The sequence below is a fragment of the Jaculus jaculus genome, chromosome 2 (genome assembly GCF_020740685.1).
Source record: "Jaculus jaculus isolate mJacJac1 chromosome 2, mJacJac1.mat.Y.cur, whole genome shotgun sequence".
Lineage (NCBI taxonomy): Eukaryota > Metazoa > Chordata > Mammalia > Rodentia > Dipodidae > Jaculus > Jaculus jaculus.
This window is the reverse complement of record NC_059103.1, coordinates 93,703,720-93,725,137: the sequence shown is the minus strand read 5'-3', so window position 1 is coordinate 93,725,137 and position 21,418 is coordinate 93,703,720. Positions and strand designations below refer to the sequence as shown.

Here is a 21,418-nt window from a genome sequence, read left to right as displayed (position 1 = left end):
TAAGGACCCCGGTTCAAGGCTCGATTCCCCAGGACCCACGTTAGCCCACATGCACAAGGGGGTGCACACATCTGGAGTTCATTTGCAGTGGCTGGAGGCCCTGGCGCGCCCAATCTCTCTCTCTCTCCCTCTCTGTTTCTGCCTCTTTCTCTCTCTGTTGCTCTCAAATAAATAAAAATAACAACAACAACAACAAAAATAGTATCATCCAAAACAAAGGAACATGACTTATTTTGGGCGGGGGGTGGGCGTTGTTGTAGCCCAGGCTGACCTGCAATTTACTATGTAGTCTCAAGGTAACCTTGAATTTATGACAATCCTCCTACCTTTGTCTCCCAAGTACTGGGATTAAAGGTGTGTACCACCATGCCTGACAACTTTTGCATTAGGGAATATACTGATCTCTCCTGTAACGGTGCCTCTGTCACTGTCCCAGAAGTCCGGTGTTGCTCCGGTAGCATTAGAAGTATGCATGGATAAGATGGGTGACACATGGGTCCTCCTGTGTTGGCCCGTTAAAGCAGGTCCTTGAACGTGGTGCAGAATTAGGATTTGAATACTGTTGGATGTTCAGTATTGAGTGGATCACCCAGCATAGTGCTTGGCATTCATGCGTTGTCGCGGACAGCCTGAACTCTGAAGTGTTAGAATGTGAACAGGGACTGATTTATTCAGCGATCATCTCTAGGGTCCCTGCCGAGACGGAGGCCATTGTCCCCGTGCTTCTAAACATTAGAGAGCAGGGTAAGACAGGGATGGCTTTTAAGTCATCAAATGGATCTGTTTCCAGAACCTGTGGTATCGTGATGCTGCCGCCTCTCTGACAGCTTCAAGATCTGTGCCACCTGCATTCCTAGATATGCTTTAGTTGAAAGCTACCCTCTATTTTCCCCCACCTGATTAGGTAGGCTTCCTGTGAGTTGTAAATGTTCTGATCTTTCATGGTAAAGTCCAAGTCTGTCATATTTTAATTGCCCCCATTTCCCTATCCTTAGATGGGTTTCAATCTTGCCTAGGCCTGGAGATTTCAAGGGAGGAGTTTCGGTGGTTCAAGTCAAGGCTGAAAATTTATAGTCCTTTCCAGGCATGGTGACACACCCCTTTAATCCCAGCACTGGGGAGGCAGAGATAGGAGGATTGCCCTGAATTCAAGGCCACCCTGAGACTACATAGTGTATTTCAGGTCAGCCTGAGCTAGAGTGAGACACCAAAAAACAAAAAACCTTACAGTCCTTAAAAGTGATGTGAAAGCCAGGCATGATGTTGCATTCCTTTAATCCTGGCACTTGAAAAACCAAAAACAACAACAACAACAAACCCCAAAACAAAAGTCATGTGAAAGATGAATGCCTATGCATAAAAACATACCTGTTCTTCCTCATTTGGCTCACAAGAGCCAAATAAACATTAGAAACAATAGCTCCTAGAGGAAATCAGAGAAGGGCCCTTGCTACCATCCCAGCAGCAGAGATGAAGGCTGGCATGTTGGCTGTGGCAAGAGGATCAGAGGTTCAAGCTAGTCTGAGTTTCAGAGCAAAACCCTGTCTCAAAAGCAAACCCAAGCTGTGGAAATGAGGTCAGATTTACTTAAGCAGGGGTCAATCTGGAAAGCAGGAAAGGAAAGAGGATGAAGCCAGAGTGGAGTCTGAAAGCAGGTGCTTGTAAGCACTTTGGGATGGTGTAGGAAACTTCCCTGCAAAGTATAGCCCTCCATTTCACTTCTGTTAGAATTTTCTGTAGCATATTAAAATTTTTTTAAATTTTTAATTTTTTGAAAGAGAAATAGGCAGATATATATAGGTAGGTAGGTAGATTGAGCGAGCAGGAGAATGGGTATACCAGGGCCTTCAGCCACTGCAAACAAACTCCAGACGCACGTGCCACCTTGTGCACCTGACTTATGTGGGTATTGAAGAATCAAATGCGGGTCCTTAGGCTTCACAGGCAAGTGCCATAACTACTAAGCCATCTCTCCAGCCACTACAGTTATTATTATTTTTGAGGTAGGGTCTTATTCTAGCCTCAGCTGACCTGGAATTCACTATGTGTTTCAGGCTGTCCATGAACTCACAGTGATCCTCCTACCTTGGTCTACTGAGTTCTGGGATTAAAGGCATGCACAAGATATCATATTAACATTTTATGATACAAGAGTTATTTTATTTACCAGGCGTGGTGGTACACACCTTTAATCCCAGCACTCGGGAGGCAGAGGTAGGAGGATCGCTGTGAGTTCAAGGCCACCCTGAGACACATAGTGAATTCCAGGTCAGCCTGGACTAGAGTGAGACTCTTACCTCGAAAAACCAAAAACAAAAGAGTTATGTTTATTTAAGTTAAACTGTTATGTGATGCATAACATGTTTTACAAACCCTCTGCTCTTACAAGTTTGAGGAACTCCCCACTAACGTATACCAAATTAAACAAGTTTCCCTAGTGAGAACTTTTGGCACATTACATTATTCATGTGCCTTGGAGACAAACTAGGAATAGAAAAGAATTTGACCACAGACGTTTTTTATTATTCCATATATTCCCAATAATTCCTTCTTGAACAGTGGTCCTAAAAATTTAATGTGGGAAACAGTTTTAAAAATTAGGAAAAAAATTAGGTGGTGGCGGGTGGGGAGGCTGTAGAAAGATGACTCGGCACTTCAGAGCACTTCTTGCGTGAAGGTAAGGCTGACGAGGACCCGAGACCACTGAACTTGATTCCCCAGAACCCAGGCACATAGCTGGGCATGGCCACCCACCTCTATAACCCCAGCCCTGAAAGGGAGGGGCAGAGGAGGGGGAATTGCTGGGGCTCATGGGGCCCCCAAAGCCGCCACAATCAGTGAAGAGACTCCATCTCAAGGAAACAAGTGGATGAGCAATGAAGTGGGACAGCCGGCGTTCTCTGGCCTCTGTGTGCATGCACAGGGAGCCACATCTGCACCTACATGTATATTCCGCACATACACACCACACCGCACTTATCACACACACACACGTGCACACACACACAAATAGATTGGGTTGGAAAACACATGCTATCCTCTGTCTTCCCTAGTTCGTTTCCTTGAGCATAACTAATCTTGTCACTCTTGCTTTAGCATATTGACTCATTCCCAAAGGCTCCATCTTTACCCATTTGCACTCAGGCAGGGGCATATGACTGAGCTCTGGATATCTCACATGACATCGAGGGGCTAAGTGTAACTGCTGGCTCACATCTTTAAATAGGCACCTGGGGTTGGAGAGATGGCTCATAGGTTAAGAAACTTGCCTGCAAAGCCCAAAGATTCATGTTTGATTTCCCCAGTACCCAGGTAAAGCCAGATGCACAAAGTGGCATCTGGAGTTGGTTTGCAGTGACTAGAGGCCCTGACCCCTCTCTCCTTGAAAATAAATAAAATAAAATATAAATATACAGGACTCTGATTTCTTAGCCAGGCATTATGGCATGTACCTGTAGTACCAGCATGCAGGAGGCAGAGGCAGGAGAATTGCCACAAGAAAAAAAGGAAGCTAATTTCTCTTTCCCCTTTACTCCCATGGGCTAGAGCTCAGATGTAAGTGTGAGTGAGCTTGCTCTATGTGAGGCCCATAGCTCTTTAGAAGATGCTGGACCAGAAGGAACTTGCAATCCTAGATGAGCTGACCACCCACTAGTAGACTATAAGCAAGCATCTTTGTTTGAATCCTACTGTGTTCTTGGGCTGTGTTTTTCAGTAGCCTTATTAGGTGTTTTTGTTATTTATTTGTTTATTGGCAGAGTCTCATTGCTCAGGCTGGTGTTCAACTTAAGATGCCCCCTGCCTCGACCTTACAAGTTCTGAGATTACAGGTGCATGCCACCATGCCCAGCCTATCCCTTTTGTCCAGTGGCTACCTGGGCCAATCAGAAGTCTCTGCATTGGGGAGACTGAGACACTATGGGATGGATGCTCTTGGAGGTTCTCAGCATTACTCCAGAAGCCCCAAACATACCATGATCAAAACCTGAACTTTAAAATTAATTTGTTTATTTATTTATGAGAGAGAGACAGACAGACAGACAGAGAGACGGAGAAAGAATTGGTGGCACCAGGGCTTCAGCCACTGCAATTGAACTCCAGGTGCTATGCCATCTAGTGGGCATGTGCAACCTTGCACTTGCCTCACCATTGTACATCTGGCTTACATGGGATCTGGAGAGTTGTATATGGGTCCTAGGCTTTGCAGGCAAGCACCTTAACTGCTCAGTCACCACTCTAGCCCAAAACCTGAACTTCTTTTTCTCTAAATTTTATTTACTTCAGAGAGATGCATGAGGCTCCTTGTGCATTTGGCTTAAGTGGTTGATGTGAAATTCACTCTGTAGTCTGAGGGTAGCCTTGAACTCACAGCTATCCCTCCTACCTCAGCTTCCCAGGTGCTGGGATTAAAGGCGTGCGCCACCATGCCCAGCTCTTTTTAAAAATTTTTATTTATCTATTATATGAGAGCGAGGGAGAAGCAGATGGAGAGAATGGCCCTCCAGCCACTGTAAACAAACTCGAGATGCATGAGACACCTTGTGCATCTGGCTTACAGGGTCCTAGGGAATTGAACCTGGGTTCTTAGGTGTCACAGGCAGTGCCTTAATCACTAAGCCATCTCTCCAGCCAAAATTCTAATTCTTAAGGGTGAGTAAAATGACATGGTTTATGAAAACATGAAGGCTTAAATAGTGAACCTTCAAGAGGCAATCATTGGCATAGGCGTTTATTCCCATGGGTTTATTTTGCTTCAGCATTATGATTAAACTATGGGCAAGATGTATAAAATGACCCAGCTCTTCCCAAGAGTATCTGGTAACGAGTAAAGTACTATTAAAATACTGTTAAGTGCTTACACTCGGGAGGCAGAGGTAGGAGGATTGCCATGAGTTTGAGGCCATCCTGCGACTTCCTGTGAATTCCAGGTCAGTCTGGGCTAGAGCAAGAATCTACTTCGGAAAAAAACAGAACAAAACAAAACAAGAGTAGCACTTATACTACGTGTCCCTTCAGAAGTTTATTGTGCCTTTGAGTTAGCCAAGACTTCAGAGGCAAGATGATTCCACCCCCTAGTTGATAGTTGTTGACCCTCCCCTGGTGCCTAGACTACTTTGAATGAAGGATTATGAGCCACACATCCAGCAAAGCTGCCTTCGTGCCAGCCTAGCTCCTTTGAACATGCCTCAGTCTCCTTAAAGAAGCTCTAACCCCAGCTGCTTGCTGCTGAAGCACAACTACACTCCCAACAGCAGCATTACAGCCAGGACTGCGTCAAACAGCTGAACCAGACCTTGGAGAGCCCTGTTAGCTATTTTTACCCAGGCCAGAAGAGGAGCATGTCCCTTGGTGGCCTAAGGCCTATGATTGATGCAACACAGTCCTTCGTTTGCATGAAGGTCTACTGTGATTGATGTAAACATCTTTGGCACACCTCCTTTGAGCCAGCTGGGAGACACCCTCCTGTGCTGTTCCTTGATGTTGCAACCATTAGGCTTAATAGAGAGGTTCCTGTCTAGTGGTCTTCTCTTGTCCACCTCTGATTCTTTTTTTTTTTAATTTTATTAGCATTTTCCATGATTATAAAAAAAAAAATCCATGGTAATTCCCTCCCTCCCCAACCCCCACACTTTCCCCTTTGAAATTCTATTCTCCATCATATTACCTCCCCACCACTTCTGATTCTTATCATTAGTAAATTGGCAACAGAGTAACAGCAGTAGCCATTTGCCCTGACAAGGGGCAACTAAAAAGTTGCAGATAAATAAAAATTAAAAAAAACATTTTGTTTAAGTGCTGGAGAGATGGCTTAGCAGTTAAGCGCTTGCCTGTGAAGCCTAAGGACCCTGGTTCAAGGCTCAGCTCCCCAGGACCCATGTTAGCCAGATACACAAGGGGGCGCACGCACTGGAGTTTGTTTACAGTGGCTGGAAGCCCTGGTGTGCCCATTTTCTCTCTTTCTCTTTGTCACTCTCAAATAAATAACAATAAACAAAAGTTGCAGAGAGGTTGAGGAAACCATGGGTAGCAGGTGCACAAAGACAATGAGAACAACCAGGAGAACAGATGTGGAAAGAAGGCAAGGGGGCTAGAGAGATGGCTTAGTGGTTAAGGCACTTGCCTGTAAAGTCAAAAGACCCAGGTTCAACTCCTCAGGACCCACGTAAGCCAGATGCACAAGGGGGTACATGTGTTTGGAGTTCATTTGCAGTGGCTGGAGGCCCTGGTGTGCCCATTCGCTTGCTCTCTCTCTCTCTCTCTCTCTACCTGCCTATTTCTGTATCTCTCTCTCTCTGAAATAAATCAACAAAAACAAAATATATTTTTTTAATTTTTAATTTTTATTAACATTTTCCATGATTATAAAAAAATATCCCATGGTAATTCCCTCCCTCCCCCCTGACATTTTTTTTTTTTTAAAAGAAAGAAGGTAAGAGACAGTAGAAAGATAGCTGTGAAGAACCAGAGAAGAGAAATGACAAGCCCCAGTCACTGGAAGAGCCCCAGGGAGTTGCCAAGCCTCAAACGCCAAGGGATCGGGGCACACTGAGTCTGAGAAAACCCAGCCCAGAGGCCCCTTCAGGAGCTGTAACAGTAGCAGACCCTGCTGCTAGAGGATCATAACAGCTGTCAGGGGCTAGAGCCACTGGAGGGCAAAGCCTGGTGCAATAAACCGCAGACCTAACTCCTAAAGCTCCACGAGCCACAGGCCTCTGGCAATCTAGGTTACAAGCCTGTGGCTCTGCCAGAATGGCCCCTGGGGCGTGGGTACTCGAAGGCCCGAGACAGACAAAGCTGCACATTTCACTCACCTTCTCATGGTTTCTGTCTAGAGCAAGACGATTGTAGCCAGCTGCCAGGCATGACTTCCCTTTTATCTGTGCCCAGTATGAGCTAGGATTGATGTGTATGTATGTGTGTGTGTGTATACATACATACATATATATGTGTATATGTTCAATATATATATTTCTGTATACATACATATATATATGTGTGTATATATATATATATTTCTGTTTGTTTGTTTGGTTTTTTTTTTTTTTTTTTTGAGGTAGGGTCTCGCTGTAGCCCAGGCTGATCTGGGATTCACTATGGAGTCTCAGGTTGGCCTCAAACTCACAGCGATCCTCCTACCTCTGCCATCCAAGTGACAGATTAAAGATGTATGTGCCACCACTCCAGGCTTATGTATATATATTGTTCCTTCCTTTTTCTTCCCTACACTTTTCTTTTTTAATTTGGATTAAGCTGGACTGCTGAAATAGACCCAACAATACCAACAATAATCAAACTTCTGGTATTCAGTGTTGGTGTTTGCTGTCTTCTGGTGCCACACATTGATCTCAGAGGCCTACATAAACCCGTGTATTCTTCTTTTCCTTCTATGTCTTCCTCTCTCTCTCTCTGACAGGTAGTATCTCATGCAGTCCATGCTGACTTCAAACTCAGATATGTAGCCAAGAATGACATTAAACTACTACTATTTCCTTTTTCCCCCCTTATTTTACCTTCCTCTTTTTTTTTTTTTTTTTTTTGAGGTAGGCTCTCACTGCAGCTCAGGCTAACCTGGTATTCACTATGTAGTCTCAGGCAGGCCTCGAATTCACAGTGATCCTCCTACCTCTGCCTCCGGAGTACTGGGATTAAAGGTGTGTGCCACCACACCTGGCAAACCTACGTATTCTTTTCAAAGTAATTATTTCTTGGCCTGTCTCTCTTCTCTTTATCTCTCTCTGCTTCTAAATACATAACTAAAAATATTCTCTAAAAAACCTGGTGGTATGAAAATGCTTAGGGAGCTGGGGAGATGGTCCAGTGATTAAAAGCACTTGCTGGCAAAGTCTGCCAACCCAAGTTCATTTTCTATCAACCACATAAAGCCAGATAGAATTGTGGCACGTGTGTCTGACACAGAAAAAGACAGTGAGCACACCAGGGCCTCCAGCAGCTGCAAATGAACTCCAGGCACATGTGCTACTTTGTGCATCTGGCTTTACATGGGCACTGGGGAATTGAACCCAGGGTGTTAGGCTTTGCAAGCTATCTCTCCAGCTACATAACAGTGGATTTCTCTCTCGCAGAAAATGGTTCTCAACAGAACATCACAGGTTAAGCCGTGCCTCTGCTTCCTGCTTTTAGCACATCACAGGGACTCATACTGACCCGGCCCTTTGTCCATTACTGCAGGCAGCTTCCAAAGTCCCGAAAGCACAGCGTTTTAGTTTTGCAGAGCAATGTGGGCCAGACCTGGAGGCGTTACATGTCACTTGAGCTCATATTCTGTTGAATATTTGATCATATTTGGCACACGGCTGCGTTTAGCTATAGGACAGCTGAGAGGTGTAGTCGTGACCAGTAGCCACAGTGCAGCTGAAATCGAATTACTCTGGGTGAAAGAACAGGCTTCATTCGCCATTTAGCTGTGTTTCCCACAGTCCTGTTGGCTAGAAACAAGATAGCTTTGCTTTGGGCATCATTGAATTTCTAAGGTGCCCACCCCCACTTATAAGTGTTCTTCTGAAAGTGATATTTATTGAGAAAGTATATTTTTTCCCTGAAAAAATAAAAAGGAAATAGAATTTCAGCATTCTCAATTTGTCTGGAATAGGAACATTTGACACCTTGCTGGGTTCATTATAAGCTGCCCTCGGGGCTGTCACTTAATAGGAGAGGGTGCAGTCACTCTTGTGTAGTCTAAGCTACAGAATAGAGAGAGAAATCTCCTACCAGTTCACTTGGAATTTGAGGCCACAATTCAAGTTAGTGACAGGACACCTGATAAAGAAGAAAAGTAGAGCTGGGGAAATGTGCTGACCATATGTTCTGGGGAAAGGTGCTGACTATATAATGTTCTAGGGAAAGATTTTTTTTTTTTTTTTTACAAAAATTGTGGTGATTGCAGATAACTGAGCAACAGTAAAAGTTATACGTTAGCATTTCATTAGTGTGATTGTTATAAATATGCCCCCCCCAAAGGAGATCATAGATACTTAGGATAGTTGAAAGGTACTATGGCTTAGAATAAAATGTATGTTACTACGTAATTTAAAACCTAGACGCATCTTCTGCCATCAGGGCATATTCAGAGAAAGATAAATTAGCATGGTTCCTTCACACATTGTTTAATCACATATTTGTGGCTTACACACTTTTTTTTTTTCATTTTAACTTGTCAGGCTTGGATATTGCAATCTATCAATATTAGATGTATGAGTTTGAGACATTAGAAAGGTTTGCCTTTCATGTTCCTTTTCATAATAGTTCAGCGGTTATTACTTTACATGATGAGATAGCTATTTTGCTAAGGTTACTTATGTAACCTTGAGCTTGGAAGGGCAGTATAGCCCCATTACATCACATCAGGATTGTCAGGACACAGCAGGGCATTAGATTTTGTTATTGAGGTAGTGCTTGTTATAAGCCACTGGAGGAGACGGAGATACACAGAGAAAGTAATTAAGATGTTGAGGATTCATAAGGAAGATGGCTAAAGGATCTGAATATTTTAAAATCAAGTTTATGGAAGAAAGCAAAGGAAAAATCAGGTTTATCTTGTGTTTTTAATTATTTTATTTTAAAAATGAGCTTCAACACTTATTTATTTGAGAGAGAGAGAGAAAGAGAGGGAAAGAGAATGGGCATGCCAGGGCCTCTAGGCACTGCAAATGAACTCCAGATGCATATACCACCATGTGCATCTGGCTTACATGTGTTCTGGAGAATCACACCTGGTTTCTTAGGCTTTGTAGGCCAGTGCCCTAACCTCTAAGCCATGGCACCAACCCTATTTTATTTTTTTGAGGCAAGGTCACATATTGTCCAGGCTAGTCTCAAACTGTGTGGTTGGGATTGATCTTGAGCTTCTAATCCTCCTGCTTCTACCTCCCAAGTGCTGGGATTACAGGTTTGAGCCACAACACCCAGTTTTCTGTGGTTCTGGGATACTCAGGATTGAACTCAGAGCTTCTTGCATTCTAAGCAAGCATTCTATCAACTGAGCCACATCTTCAGCATGGGACATTTATGTTCAGATATATAAGATGATACCAAGTGAAAGATTACTGTTTTATGTTGTAGCCAAGCAGGGAAATCTTTATGGGCTGAATAGAACGGGTAGGTAGAATACAGCTTGGCTTAAGGAACTAGTTGTACCCATGTATCTGTCCCTCAGTGGATAGACTCCTTCTTCAAGTCACTACAGGAGCTCAGGAGAAGCCACTGATGTCCAAAACTTAGGCACCTGATAAGTAGCACACCAGACTCAGGAAGCAAAACTCTCTTCCATGTCTCTCCGACACCCATTTTTTTTTCCTTTTGAAAAATATTTATTGAGTATAAATAAATGCCTTATACATTAAATATCAAGAAATATTCATTATTCATTACAAGTCAGGCTATAATACTGAGGGAACCATAGAACCAAAATATCAACTCATGATACAGTAGTGACAATTCATTCCAGTATTACGCACAGTAATGACCTGCTCACAAGACACAACACAACCTATCAACAAAGGCCCACCACTTTAACCCACCTACACCACCACAACAGACACTGGCTTTGAACCACAGATGAACAGTCTCCATAACCTCATCAGTTTGTCACATCTCAATGAGATGACTATGTTACATTATCATGGAATTCAAAGATGCTCATCTCCTTGGCTTTATTTCAAATTATTGCTCATCATGAAAACAAGTCATACAAAGTCAAGTTAGTCTTTCCTAAGAGAAAAATAATCAAATTTTAGTACAAAGAAAGCTTCTCCCAAGCAATGAGTTTCGTAACAGAAAAATGAAAGAGAAGTGTCAGTGACTTTTCCTTCAAAGAAAGGAAAGAACCCTAAATCTGTTATGGCAAATTTGGAAATACTTCCTAGTTCCAGAATATGTATTTATTTTACATGGTATACTGGAGTGATGCAAGTCTATGAAGCAGGGATCTTTGGCAATCCAATTCATCTACTAGGACACCATCCTTGTTTTTTGCAACACCCAATTTTTTAAAAAATATTTTTAGCTATTTATTTATTTGAGAGAGAGAGTAAGAGGGGGAGAGAGATAGAGAGAGGCAGATAGAGAGAATGGGCGTGCCAGGGCCTCCAGCCACTGCAAACAAACTCCAGATGCATGTGCCACCTTGTGCATCTGGCTTACATGGGTTCTGGGGAATTGGACTGAGGTCCTCTGGCTTTGCAGGCAAGCACCTTAACTGCTAAGCCATCTCTCCAGCCCCCTCCAACACCCTCTTTTAACAAAACTTCAGAGCCATCCGACAAAGGAAAAATATTTAAAGGCCCAGTTCCATTTTCACAGAGCAGTCCAAAGGATAAATTTGGAATAGACAGACTAATGGAAAGCAGCGGCTATACTCATGACATGGCCAAGCTGTCCAGACCAAGGGACGAAAGGAGTCAGCGTAGATGATGGTCTGGGTGCTGGTGAAGGAGCTAGCTGAGCAGGACAAACATCAAGGAGGTAACGTGTGGCTGTTCTGTGACCATGAGATACAGCTCAAATATGGATTGCATATGACATGGAGATCCAGAAGCGTAAGAGACTTCTAAGCATGGAAGGCATTTAGACTGAGGAAGATAAGGGTGGGCTATGGAAAGGCCAAGAACTTGGTTGGAGTAGAAGCACTGGGGATGTGGTACTGGCCCGTCTCTGAGTGGAAGGTCCTTGATCCCTAAGGGTTCTTTCATCTCTCATGTTCTCTGAGGTCCCTTAAGTACTCAGCTTGGGTGTCCATCACAGAGTTCAAAACCACTGAAGTTTTAGTGATTGATAAACTCAGTTGCCCAGCAAAAATTAATCAGCTGCTAGTCATTTCTTTGTCTGCTCACTTCTCACTATCGGCTTTGCCCACAAAGAAAAAGCTTTGGGTTGGTTATAGTATGGTAATTATTAAAGGAGAGTGGTTTATTTAGCTTTTCTATTTTTTTTTTAAATATTTAAAAATTTATTTTTGTTTGTTTATTTGAGAGTGACAGACAGAGAAAGGCAGATAGAGAGAGAGAGAATTGGGCATGCCAGGGCCTCCAGCCACTGCAAAGGAACTTCAGACGCGTGCACCCCCTTGTGCATCTGGCTAACGCGGGTCCTGGGGAATTGAGCCTTGAACCAGGGTCCTTAGGCTTCACAGGCAAGCGCTCAACCGCTAAGCCATCTTTCCAGCCCAGCTTTTCTATTTTTATTTTATTTTGTTTTTTGAGGTAGGGTCTCACTGTATCCTAGGCTGGCTTAGAATTCCCTATATAGTCTCAGGGTAGCCTTGAACTCACAGCGATCCTCCTACCTCTCTCTCCCAAGTGCTGGGATTAAAGGCATGTGTCACCACACCCAGCTATCTTTTTTAAATTGTTATTATTTATTTATTTATTTATTGGTTTTTCAAGGTAGGGTCTCACTCTAGGTCAGGCTGACCTGGAACTTACTATGTAGTCTCAGGGTGGCTTTGAACTTACGGCGATCCTCCTACCTCTGCCTCCTGAGTGCTGGGATTAAAGGCGTGTGCCACCACGCCCAGCTTTTTTTTTTTTTAAACGAAATTATTAGTCTCTGCAAAAGGTTTGGGTTTTCAGTGTTACAAGGTTTTACCTGTTGTTTAAGCCTGGCTGCTGCTCTCTCAGGTTACAGCCTTGTCTCTGAAATTCACTTTATAGTAAATTCAAGAAGATTCATTTAACTAGTTTATTCCATTTAGGAAGATTGTGCTACCATTTAATTAGTGGAGCCTGAATTTGTGCCAGTGGTTGGACATTGTAATTTATAGTAGTTACTATGCCTGCACTTATGAGAAAACATCAAAGTTGAAACTCTTAGAAATTACACCACTTTGAATGTACTTTTGGCACTAGGTTAAGAGGAAATATCTTAATATTCATAATTAGTTTCTTAAAGCTATTAGAAATTGCACAAAGGTCATTCAAAATTCCAACAGTGATCATTAAAATTAATATTTTATTTTAACATGGTAAAGTCCTTGGTTTGGAAACTTGAGAAAATGACTTTGTGGACTATGTTTTCTGGCTGTCCTGGTGTATGTGGTCCTACAGATTTGGCCATCTTAGTACAACCTGACCACATCCCACTGGCCACTTGGGATTTGGAATTGAGTCTGGGATTCCCACCACCACTGGCTGCTCTTTTCAGTAGTGGAATTGTCCTTGGAGTTGGGTGGTGACCATTTTCCACTACGTGAACTAGGAAGCAGTGAGAACCAGCCTCAGGTGCTACGCAGGATGATGGCCAGGCACGGAGGAAGAAAGAGAGATGAACATTCCTCCCTCAGCATTGCACTCCAGGCTGCTTCTATTCTAGTCTGTTGCTGAGGCTTAACTGACTCCCTCTAGAGAGACATCTCTGTAGCCTTACAATAAGTTTTCATTCTTTCTTCTTCTTCTTCTTTTTTTTTTTTTTCCTGGCTTTTCCATCATGACTTCAAGTTGTGTGATTTGTGACGCATGTGGACGGTCTGGCTTTACCTGTTCCTTTAGGTCTTCGTTCACATGATCAAATAAATGACTGCCCAAAATGAGAACTGTTGCCCTGAGAGCCATACAGCAGAGTGCATGAATGAATAACAGTCTTCTGAAAATATTCAAGGGGAGCAGACTAGAAATGCCAGCTTTCTAGAGTTACCATCTTTTAGCCTGGCTTTCTTGTTCTTTTGAAGCAGGGTCTCACTCTAGCCCAGACAGACCTGGAACTCTGTAGTCTAGGCTGGCCTGGAACTCAGTGATTCTCCTCCATCAGCCTTCTGAGTTATTAGGATTAAAGGCATGTGCCACCACGCCTGCACAGCTTAAGTTTACATTCTTGCTTAAGCTATTTATCCCATTGTCCAAACAGTAAGTGTGTATGAAGTCATCATTCAAATCTAGAAGAAAAACACCAAATCTTGTTAGGGAAGTGAGCAAAGTGATTCTTAGAAAAAGAGAACAAAAATGTGAATAAACACAAGAAAATGAGTCAGCTCATAGTCAAAGTGCAAAAACAGCAACATGTCCTTTATTTTAAAAGAAATGTGACAAAAACAAAACAGCTACTAAAAGTGTAAAGCAGAGCTTGGTGTAGAAACTCTCCTGGCCCCTAATGATGGTGGAAAGGGATTGCACAATTCATATTCCAACAGGAAACAGATGGCCTGTGAGATTAGCATAATTAGAGAGGAATTTATGCACCCAGGATTATTCACAGATGTGGGTGCAGGGGAGCCAGCAGGGACAGTGCAGTAACCGAGCACTAGTCTGGGGACCCCAAGGGGTAAGAGATGGTTGTAGGTTATAACCCTGACAAGGGCCAAACCAGAAACTCGCTCAGAAATTACTTATTATTACTTTAAACATTAACATTTCACACTCACTCAAATGGAAGTTTCAAAATTCTAATTCATGTTTGTTAAGACTTCAAGTACTAAATAAAATAGCAAAAATTTCAAAGCCATACATGTATGTAAAATATGTCATATATATATTTATTTTTCTTAAATCTGTTTATTTTTTTGAGAGAGACGGACACAGAGAGAGAAAAAGGCAGAGAGAGAGAGAGGGAGAGAGAATGGGCATACCAGGGCCTTCAGCCACTGCAAATGAACTCCAGATTCTTGCGCCCCTTGTGCATCTGGCTTACGTGGGTCCTGGAGAATTGAACCTTTGGCTTTGCAGGCAAATGCCTTAACCACTGCTGAGCCATCTCTCTGGCCCGTTTTTTTTTTTTTTTTTTTTTCTTCTTTCCCAAGGTAGGGTCTTACCCTAGCTCAAACTGACCTGGAATTCACCATGTAGTCTCAAGGTAGCCTCGGTGATTCTCCTACCTCTGCCTCCAGAGGGCTGGAATTAAAGGCATGTGCCACCAAGCCCGGCTAAATAAAGTTCCTTTCTTCTTTATGTTTTTAAATTTTACATATTTTTAACATCAGCACCTACTGAATTCATCACTCCTTATGTTTGATTAATAATAATATGTCACTATCATGCACACTCAGCATGTGTTTGACAGAGCCCGAAGCTTTTTGTCACTCAGTTTTGGGAGAACATGCCAGAATTACCCTATACTGATCAACTAACTGAATAACAGGCTCAGATTCAGCCCATGGCCTCTAAGACTGACACCCCCAACTGTTCGTCTGGTTGTTGTACAGGATGCTTCTTTGAAAACAAATAAAACACTATCTTTTCAAGCTCAGATTATGTTGATTTAATTGAAGAAGAACTTCAAATACTATTGAAACTACATTGTTTCATGGTCAGAAACTGATGCTTGTATTCCATGACAGCTATACAGATTTTTAAAAGAACTGCAAAGGTGGCCCAGCCATGTCAGCTTCATGTTTAGGACATCAAGACTGGATGTTTCCTGAAGCCTCTTTAGACTTCCAAATGGACAGATAAGTAAACTGCTGAATTATGCCCAAAATAAATAGCACTTTTTTTTTCTACAAGAGAAGCAGCTTTACAGAAGAAGAAATTAATCTTAGTTTATTAGGAAAAGCAGCAGTTACCTTCACATTGGTGGACAGAACACTCAACCAGAAGCAGCTTATGGGAGAGGACATTTCATCATGGCAGAAAAAGCCTGTCAGAGCCAGCAGCCGGGGCATCACATCCTGTCATGTCAGCTGGGAGGCAGCCACAAGAGTAAACTAGCTAGCACTGGCAAGTAGGTTGGACTCTTTTTTTTTTTTTTTTTTTTAATTAAGCAAACTTTTATTGAAGCTTACATTGTGGTACAAAAATACATTTCCACTGATTAAAGTCCAACACCAATTAAGAGAGATATTATGGCACCAAAATTTTCCCTCCTGTATCACATTTAGAGTACTATTTGATCTACATTTCTCATTTTTTTTAGGCTTTGTTCCACATAAATTTGTGTGAGTTTTCAACATCAGAATTCTTAATTCTATTGGGGGTAGGGGAGAAAAAGAAATCAAACCTTAGGCCAACAAATGTCATCAAATCTACTGGGACACTGTTCAAGAACAAAATCCATCTTAAGCATTGTTCCTTGCAACAGGGCAAGTGCAAAGGTTAAGCGCTGGGCTCACCACGGAGGCAAACTGATAAAGCTGACAGAGAGCTCCTCGGTGAAACAGCCCATCAACAGCATGCGTAACACTGAAGTCAGAACTCTTCCAACCACTTGATTTCAAACCAAGTAGGTTCTATGTATAGAAACACTAAAGAAAGGTGTTTCATTTATAAATATGGAAGGAACAAAACATCACTGCATCAATCCAAAAATTGTCAGGAAAAAATTGTGAGGACAACAGATACAAAATTTAGTTAACTTTGCTCTTATCTCAGTTGCTTAAATCCCACTGTATTTGCAAATTAGCTAAAAGATGGTAACTCTAGAAAGCTGGCATTTCTAGTCTGCTCCCCTTGAGTATTTTCAGAAGACTGTTATTCATTCATGCACTCTGCTGTATGGCTCTCAGGGCAACAGTTCTCATTCTGGGCAGTCATTCATTTGATCATGTGAACGAAGACCAAAAGGAACAGGTAAAGCCAGACCGTCCACATGCGTCACAAATCACACAACTTGAAGTCATGATGGAAAAGCCATAGATTCAGCTTTAAACCCAAGTTTATAAGACACCGTTAGTGGAAACTGGTGACAATGGCTGCTGGAAGTAAGCGAAGCTGAATGATCTAAGTCCAGGACACCACTTCGCTAAATCTCCCCTGCTTAAGACTTCTTGGTAAGAATCCCCTCAGCTCACTTAACAAGTTAGTAAAGGCAGCACACTACCGCATTAGAAGCTAACTACTAAAGAGCATCCCTTAACAGATGGTTTCCACAGGGCTCGGCTATATCTTGATCTACCAGCTGTCTACAGGTCCTCCCACTAATCATCCAGGAGACCTTTAATTTCATTTTTGAGACATTATTGTCATATTCCAGAAGAGCTCAAAAGGCCATGTTCCCATGGCCTTAAAGGAAAATTAAGCCCAGGGACCATTTCGCCCCACTCCTCTACTCCCCCATCTGGGGTGTAAGATTAGTATACAAACCCACAGTGGCACAGTGTATTACTTTAATTGGGGGGTGGAGTGGGAGGCAAGACACCACGGTGAGGGGAGAAAGCAAAGGACTTCAAATGTAGGAACAATCATTCAAATAGTCATACACAAATGAACTGGAATCATTTTCTTAAGGACTCAACTTGTGGAATAAAAACTTTAATTGCCGTTGCAAAAAACACCTGTATGAAGTAGAAACTGGTTTTTTAAATAACATTAGTAGAGAATGTATTCTAGAAAGTGGAGGTAACTGGATGTAAAATTCTGGCAGCAATTTAGCAGAACAGTCCCAGATGGTCAGCTGAGGCCAACATCTAATGAGGACGAAAACCTGGTCTGTGGGGAATTTTGGACGATACTTGCAGAAATATTATACTGTGCATAAACCAAATTGAATTGTTTCCACATGAGTTGTTAAGTTTCACATAGTAAAAGTTTTTTTCTACATGCACTTCAATTTCACAGCAAGAGTGGCATAGAATACCTAAACACAGAAGACAGCATTCATGCAAGGTATCTAACTCCTTGATACAATAATGCATACACTTAAAAATGATTACACTACCATTACACCTAGGGCTTTCTGCAACTACAAGGTGGTGGTCATGGACAGCATGGCCCCCAGTATCAACATCTAGGAAGCAGCCACCTCCTTCTATGTGTCTTCTCTTTTTGCGGTTTTTCTTCATCTTTCTTAATCAACTCTGCTGCTGCTGCTTCTTAGCAAAACTGGTAAAAACAAAATTGTAATCATTGAACATGGTGCTCTGGCAATCACGACGTTTAAAACCTTCCATCTTTTGGGGTGAAGAAAACACTGTGCGACATTTAGAACTCTGATTAACAAACAAGGTGGTCACAAACTTTCCTGTCTTGCAGACGTCCACAACTTTCCTGATCAGGTCATCATAGGAGGTCTGACTTGTTTGTTTCAAAGCTGACATAAGAAAATTCTGGTTTTGGAGTGTTGTGAATTGTCCAGTAAGTTCCATCTGATTTCATTCCATTCATCGAATACCCACAAGGACTGAACAGTGTGGCATCAATGACAGAACCTGGTATCAGGTCACAAATTCCACTCTCACGAGTGACATCCTTTGCAGTAACACCGTCTTTCATGTAGAACTGGTCCATAACTGCTGGGTTAAGCTTACTCATCAGAATTTCCAGGGTTTGATCTGGCTGACTGATTATCCGGCTCTCTAGGAAATCCAAAGTTTACAAGTACCAACAGTCAGAATTCATATGTCCCATAGAGTATGCTGCTCCATTGGGAAAATTGCATTCAGAAACTCTATTTCTTCTTGGAAATTCCGGTGTGGGTACCCTTGGTGAGAAGGCTTCATGAAATTCTTACGAGAATAAAAAAAGCTTTGAATTGAATCAAACCCACTGTAATCCCTAGCAAGTTTCAACAGGGGAACCAGTGCTTTCAGCAAGAGGGTGGTACCACATGTCTTCAAAATGAAACGTCTCTTGGAGACAAACATGCTACTCTCACTGAGTACATGAGCTTCCTGCTTGTCAGTTTTTGTCACACTTATGATTGAACATTGCACATCCTTCAAAAGGACATCCCATTCAGACCTCGGGGTGGTGCGAAGATCCCCAGATCCCTGGTTGGCGTCGGATTGCTGCCTGGAGAACCAAACCTCCAGCAGCTTCTCGGTCCCTTTGAAAAAATGCGCAGCTTCCATCACTGTGAGACAAGCTAACAACCAACAACCACAGAAAATCAACTAAAATTAACTCTCTTCTCTCACCACTGCGGATTGTTCCAGCTGTGTTACCAAAGTTCAGGTTCCTTTTTTTTTTTTTTTTTTTTTTTGCTATAATTTTATATTAACTTTTTTTTTTTAGAAAAAAAAGATTAATAAAAATTTTCCCGGCTATTTTCGTGAGCAAAAGTTGAACGTGAGTCTGTTGGAAATAAAGAGGCAGGTAGAATTCAGTCTCTGGTAGTCCGCTGCTTTCCCCGTTAGAGAGAGTTGAGCGAGCGCTAGCTAATGTCGCTGGCCATACCGTGTAAGCCTAGGTTGGACTCTTAACACCCCAAGGCCAGACCCCCAGTTACCCCCACCCCTAGCAAGGCTCCACCAACTGGGGACTAAGTAGGAGGCTTTATCACAAACATAGGCTGTGGGGGACATTTTCTATTCAACCACAGAGTCTACTTTTTCCCACAAAGTCAGATATTAAGTGTGACTTCAGTGGGTCAGAATCATGTGTAACAAGATTGTGATTAAACTACATTGCTGTCTCTCTAGTCACTTAAATTGAGTCCTCCTCCCACCTCAGAAAGTCTGTTCTTCAAATTTTAACATGTTTTCTTAAGTGCACATAAGCTAATATGTAGTACTATCTGTTTCTTTTTTCTTTTCTTTTTTTTTTTTTTTTTTCCAAGGTGGGGTCTCCTTCCAGGCTGACCTGGAACTCTTTCCATAACGACAGGCTGGCCTGGAACTCACAGCAATTCTCCTACCTCAGCCACTCAAGTGCTGGGATTAAAGGCATGCGCCATTACACCTGGTTTAATATGTAGTATTGTAGTTCATAAAATCTGAATGGTTGGTTGAGGAATGAAAAGGTGATAATTTGCTTTCACTGATTTATTATAAATTATATATATATAATATATATGTATATATATAATATACATATATATTATATATATATATGAATTTATGTAGTTTCTACATGGCCTTGTCTATAGATAGATACAATATAGATGCCATTTTTTCTTTTTTTTTTTTTTGGCATTCCAAGGCCTAATGCCACTGTGTATGAACTTCAGACACATGGGGCACTTTGTACATCTGGCTTTACATGGGGACTGGGAAATCAAATCTAGGCCTTCAGGCTTTGCAAGGAAGTGCCTTTAACCACTGAGCCATCTCTCCAGTCCAGATGCCCTCTCTTATAAATGGGGAAAGCCTTAGAAGCTTAACTAAATTATTCACACAAACTTAGTAAGCAGGAGAACCAGGGCTAAAATCCAGGTGCTCAAAATGAATCCTATGTTTTCAATACACTATGTTGCCATTTTTCTCCTCTCTCTCTTTTATATTTTTATTTATTTGCAAACAGAGGGACACGGAGAAAAGAGAGAGAGAGGGAGTAAGGGAAGAGATAATGGGCACGCTAGGGCCTCTAGCTGCTGCAAATGAACTTCAGATGCATGTGCCACATCGTGCGTGTGGCTTTATGTGGGTAATATGGACTAGAACCAGGGTCGTTAGGCTTTGTAGGCAAGTGTCTGACTACGGAGCAATCTCTCCAGCCCCTCTCCTCTGTCTGTTTTGGAGCCTAGAAATATAAAGGAGATTGAGCAAACCCACAGTTACCTGTGAAGAACCTCTGCTGAATTCCTGAGTGATAAGATGAAGAAAACAACCCCTATCTGTGCTCATGCAAGCAAACCTAAGTAAACTCAATGGCCACACCCACACACCAAAGGCAGGGAAGTAGAAGGGGGTGTAATTGAGAAAAGGAAAGGATTCAGCAGGAATGGGAGGGGTGTACTCAGGGGTATATAATGACATTTTCCAAAAAATAAATAAAAGTGCAAATAAAACAAGCAGCAAGATAAAGCAGTTTGCTGGGGCTGGAGTTTGCACAGCCAGCTTTCTTCTGTTTGCACATCTAGCTGCAATTCTCCTTGCCGTTTCTTTTCCACACCATGGTTGCCATTGATTGTGTTACCCAGAATGCTGATTCCCCCCCACCCCACGATTTGTACTTATTGCTTCAGTTAGATTGGACATTCTGTGAGGTCAAGGGCTGTGCGTGATTTTTAAAAATATAAATGGATTTATTTTTTTCTTTCAAAAGGGTACATCTTTTTAATTCATCTTTCTTTTTCTCTAAAGGCATCTGCGTGTGATTTATTTTTTCAAATTTTTATTAACAACTTCCATGATTATCAAAAATATCCTATGGTATCCCTCCCCCCACTTTCCCCTTTGAAACTCTATTCTCCATCATATCCCCTCCCCATCTCAATCAATCTCTCTTTTATTTTGATGTCATGATCTTTTCCTCCTCTTATGATGGTCTTGTGTAGGATATCTTTGCTTTGTACTTTAGAATGCCTAGTTCTTAGGGTTGGGAAGATTGCTCAGTGGTTAAAGGCATTTTTCAAAAGCCCACCTGCCCAGATTGGCCTGGGTTCCATTCCCTGGTATCTACATAAAACCCAATGCACAGAGTGGCTCATGTGTCTGGAATTCATTTGCAGCAGCAAGAGTCCCTGGCACACCCATTCATTTTCATTCTCTCTTTCTTTCTACTTATAAATAAATAAATAAATTTAAAAAATAAAATGCATAGTCCTTAGTTCTTAATTAGAGACAAAGTAAATGAGCTGGTTTCATTTTCCCATAGCA

General features: G+C 42.1%; 1 protein-coding gene and 1 pseudogene across 1 annotated transcript in view; one reads left to right on the top strand and one right to left on the bottom strand.

Annotated features, from left to right (window-relative positions):
* The window catches only part of Mcub (mitochondrial calcium uniporter dominant negative subunit beta), a 124,837-nt gene that overhangs the window by 11,616 nt on the left and 91,803 nt on the right, over positions 1–21,418 (top strand). The gene's annotated exons all lie outside the window — the stretch shown is intronic.
* On the bottom strand, positions 17,690–18,730 carry LOC123458862 (annotated as a pseudogene).